The sequence below is a fragment of the Vombatus ursinus genome, unplaced genomic scaffold, assembly GCF_900497805.2.
Source record: "Vombatus ursinus unplaced genomic scaffold, bare-nosed wombat genome assembly UNPS02014959.1, whole genome shotgun sequence".
In the NCBI taxonomy this organism is placed as follows: domain Eukaryota; kingdom Metazoa; phylum Chordata; class Mammalia; order Diprotodontia; family Vombatidae; genus Vombatus; species Vombatus ursinus.
Window position 1 is genome coordinate 14,819,825 of NW_020954737.1, and position 5,045 is coordinate 14,824,869.

The 5,045-nt window shown below is 34.5% G+C and overlaps 1 protein-coding gene across 4 annotated transcripts in view; it reads left to right on the top strand.

Moving 5' to 3' along the window:
* The window catches only part of ARMC8 (armadillo repeat containing 8), a 129,767-nt gene that overhangs the window by 42,094 nt on the left and 82,628 nt on the right, over positions 1 to 5,045 (top strand). The gene's annotated exons all lie outside the window — the stretch shown is intronic.

Consider the following 5,045-nt stretch of genomic DNA (forward strand, 5'->3'; position numbering starts at 1 on the left):
CTCTCTCTCTCTCTCTCTCTCTCTCTCTCTCTCCCCCTCTCCTTCTCCCTCTCTCTCTCTCTCTCTCTCGTTTAACCTTATAATATTTCTTTGGATCTTGACTTTGTTATCTCAGTGTGTTAACTTTCTTTCCTAGCTTTGTGTTCCCTATACATTTTACAAATGTGTCACCTGTGTTTTTTGATTGTTTGATAAAGTAAATGCTAAATCCTAGAGACCACTCCACTAGAAACCTCCCTCTAAGTGTATATACCCAGTAGTGACTATCTTCTGGGTCTGGTCATTTAACCAGTTCTGAATCAATTGTACTAGTATCTAACTCATATCCCTGTCTCTTACATATGATGATAGCATCAGAAATTTTGTTACATGCTTTGCTGAAAGCAGGATACAGTGGAAAGAATGTTGGATTTAGAGTCAGAGGACCTGGCTTTGAATTTTGGCTCTCTGCCACTTATCATCTGTATGACTGAATCAGTGACAACAGTAGCAATTTCGAGACCTCTCAGCTCACAGATGGGAAGGGGATTTACAGGGGTCCCTTTGCTGGCACCAGGGCTAGGACTCTGTTGCATTGCTTATGCTTGGATCTGAGTGGCATTCCAGTGTGAAGAGGAGCACTAGCATAGCAGAGCTTGCAGCCGCAGGGGAACAAGGACCCTGGTCACAGTTCCAGGGTTGAAAAGAGTGCTTGTGGTTGCTCAAAAACCAGTGCATAGTACAGGAGAGTAGTAACCACACCTCTCCCTAGATCAAACCACCTTGGAAGAACCAAAAATATACAGTTCCCCAGAATTACCTCTGAAAAGAGCTGCACAAAAACCTCAAGCTTGGGACAGTGGCCCCCTCCACATAGGAAGCAGAGCCCCACTTCGGCATATAGTTAAAAGTAATACATAGTCTGTAGAATGAGCAAACAACAGAAAAAATTCTGACCATAGAAAATTACTATGGTGACAAGGAAGATCAAAACACATACCTAAAAGAAGACAACAAAGTCAAAACTCCTTCATCCAAAGCCTCAGAGAAAAGTATGAATTACTCTCAAGCCATGAAAGGCTCAAAAAGGATTTTAAAAATCAAGTAAGAGTGGTAGAGGAAAAATTGAAAAGAGAAATGAGAGTGATGCAAGAAAATCATGAAAAAAGAGTCAACAACTTGGTAAAGGAGGGCCAAAAAATACTGAAGAAAATAGCACCTTAAAAAACAGAACAGGTCAAACAGCAAAAGAGGCACAAAAATCTAATGAGAAGAATGCTTGAAAAGCAGAAGTGGCCAAATGGAAAAAGATATACAAAAATTCACTGAAGAACTCCTTAAACAGTAGAATTGATCAAATGGAAAAGGTAATACAAAAGCTCATTGAAGAAGATAATTCCTTAAAAGTTAGTATTGGGCAGGTAGAAGTTAATGACTTTATGAGCTATCAAGAAAATCAAACAAAAATCAAAAGAATGACAAAATATAAGAAAATTTGAAATATCTCATTGGAAAAACAACTGACCTGGAAAATAGATCCAGGAGAAATCATGTAAGAATTATTGGACTACCTGAAAATCATGATTAAAAAAAAAGAGCTTAGACATCATCTTTCAAGAAATTATCAAGGAAAACTGACATTCTAGAACCAGAGGGTAAAATAGAAATTAAAAGAATCCACCAATCACCTTCTGAAAAGAGATCCCTAAATGAAAACTCCCAGGAGTATTATAGCCAAATCCCAGAACTCCCAAGTCAAGGAGAAAATATTGCAAGCAGCCAAAAAGAAACAATTCAAATATCATGGATCCACATTCAAGATAACACAAAATTTAGCAGGTTCTACATTAAAGGATTGGAGGGCTTGAAATATGTATTCCTGATGAAAAGACTAGAGCTGAATACAAAATTTGACTTTCAAATACAAGACTCAAAAGAAGAATAAAAAGGTAAACAAGAAAGAGAAATCATAAGGGATTTGAAAAGATTAAACTGTTTATATTCCTACCTGGTAAAATGATATTTATAACCTTTTAGGTGGGAGTTGAATGTGATGGCATGATTACCTTAAAAAAAATAAAATTAAGGAATGAAAAAGAAGAATGCACTGGGAGAAGGGGGAAAGGGAGAGGTAGAATGGGATAAATTATATGACATGAAAGAGGCCTGAAAGAGATTTTACAGCGATGGGGAAAATGGAGGGAGCACATGAATCTTTCCCTAATTGGAATTGGCCCAAAGAGGGAATAATATACACACTCATTCGGATGTAGAAATCTGGCTTACCTATAGGAAAGTAGGAGGGGAAAGGGCTAAGAGAAGGATGGGGGCAGAGCTGAGAGGAAAGGAGGACAGTTTATGAGAGATAAAAGTCAGAAGCAAAACGCTTGAGAATGGACAATAAAAGGAGAGAAAGAGTAGGATAAACAATAGGATGGAAGGAAATACATAGTTGGTAATCATTACTGTGAAAAAAAGTTTTTACAGTGAGTTTCTCTGATAAAGACTTCATTTCTCAAACATAGAAAACTGAGTCAGTTTTCAGACAAAGTAATCAAAGCTGTCTGTAGTCATATGAAAAAAATGCTCTAAATCACTATTGATTAGAGAAATGCAAATTAAAACAACTCTGAGGTACCAGCCTATCTCTATCAGTTTAGCTAATATGTTAGAAAAGTAAAATGACAAATGTTGGAGGGGGTATGGGAAAATGGAGACACTAATGCACTGTTGGTGGAGTTGTGAACTGATCCAACCTTTCTGGAGAGCAATTTGGACCATAAAGCTGTGCATACCCTTTGATCCAGCAGTATCACTACTAGGTCTATATCCCGAAGAGATAAAAAAATGAAAAGTAAAAGGCTCTATATGTACAAAACTATTTATAGCAGCCCTTTTTGGAGTGGCAAAGAATCAGAAATTGAGGGGATGCCCATCAATTGGGGAATAGTTGAACAAGTTGTAGTGTACAATTATGATGGAATATTATTTTACTGTAAGAAAGGATGAGCAAGATCCTCTTAGAAAAGCCTGGAAAGACTTGCATGTGCTGATGCAAAGTGAAATGTACTATATACAAAGTAACATCAATATTGTAAGATGATCAGCTGTGAATGACTTAGCTATTCTCAGCAATACATTGATCCAAGACAACTCTGAAGGACTTAAAATGAAAAATGTTATCCATCCCCAGAGAAAGAACTGATGGTGTCTGAATGCACACTGAAGTATACTTTTTAAACTTTATTTTTCTTGGCTTTTTGGTCTGTGTTTTCTTTCACAACATGACTAATATGGAAATATATTTTGTGTAACTGCACATGTATAACCTGTATGAAATTGCTTGCCTTCACAATGAGGAGGAGGGAAGAGGGCAAAGAGAGTGTAGAACTCAAAATTTAAAAAAATGAATATTAAAAATTGTTTGTACATGTAATTGAGAAAAAATAAAATATGAAATAAATATATAAAGAGACATTCCTGTATTTTGTTTTCAGTCTTAACATGTTTTGATTATTTTTATTTCTATTTTGTTATGATTTTACCTTGCTTATTTGCTGTTTTGTTGATTTGATTTTCTGCCATCTTTTTATGCAGAGAAGCTAAAGGTTTGTCATTTTTATTGTTCTTTTCATAAGAACCAACTTTTAGTTTTATATACCATTTTTATGAGTTTTTTGTAATTTATCTATTTTCCAATTTTTAATATTTCTTCTGAGCTTATTTTAAGTTTATTTGTTGGCTTTCTAATTTTTAAAAATCCATATTCAGTTCATTAATCATTCTTTCCCTTTCTTTGGTTAATATATGTTTGTAAGAATATGGTTTTTCCACTAAGGACAGCTTTAGCTACATCCCAGAAATTTTGATATGTTGTCTCTTAATTATAATTTTCTTTCTCATAATTATTGTTTCTGTCATATGTTCATTGACCTATTCACCGTTTAAGAATTTATTGTTAAGTCTTCATTTGGTTATAGGTCTTCCATTTATGGTCCTTAGGCCAATGATTATTTTATTGCATTATTGCCTATTTCTGCCTTATTACATTGTTTGCAGTATTTATGTATCTTAATACATGACCACTGTTTGTAAAATTTCCACGTGGTGCTGTGCAGTGTGCATATTCTTTTCCAGTCTCATTTAGAAGATACCATATATCTTTTAGCTCTAGTTTCATTATAAGTTTTAAAGTTTCCCTTTTGCTTATCTTTTTTATTAGTCTTATCCAAAACTGAGATATATTGAGATCTCGTGTCACCATTGTGTTATTGTCTATGTCCTCTTTTAATTAACATTTCCTTTATGAATTTGGATGCTAAGGTGTTTGGGGTATATAAGTTTATCACTGGTATTGGTTTATTGTCTAAGATTACTTTGAGCATAAAGTAGTTCCCTTGTTTATTATCCCTTTTTATTTTTTGAATGAATTGCATCCTGAGCTCCATTACTTTTTGGGACATATTATTCTATTCTGTCCTGCATTTTCTGGTGGGTACAGAATAGTCTTGTCTTATTTGAATATCCTTTCCTTTTTAAAAGCACTGCACAATTTCTTAAAAGTGGAAGCCTGTTCTCCTATTAAATTCTGGGCCCATTTCATTATCCATCTGCATTGTCTATGCAAGATGCATATATTGAGTTGTCCATGTGCCTGTTTATCATAATGCTGACAAAAAGAATTTTTTTTCAGTTATTTTTTTTCTTGTATTGATGACTATGTTGAACTCTTTAGGATGTTTATTAAGTTCATTTAGGAAGTTGTGTGATATTTTGGAGTTTGTTGTTGTCAAAACAATATCATTCACAAATAGTATCTGGAAGACCCCACCATATGTAAGGAATCCTTTTTTTATTCGGAATTTACACTGGATGTCTTGCATACCAGGGGAAGGAAGACACTTTCGGCATGTGTATATCTCCCTGTTTTTATGTCTCACTTGATATCAATAATCAGAGGTCCACTGACTAATATGATCTCTATTATATCTTTTTAAAGTGCCTTATGGTTTATATATGTAGATAGATAGATAGATAGATAGATAGATAGATAGATAGATAGATAG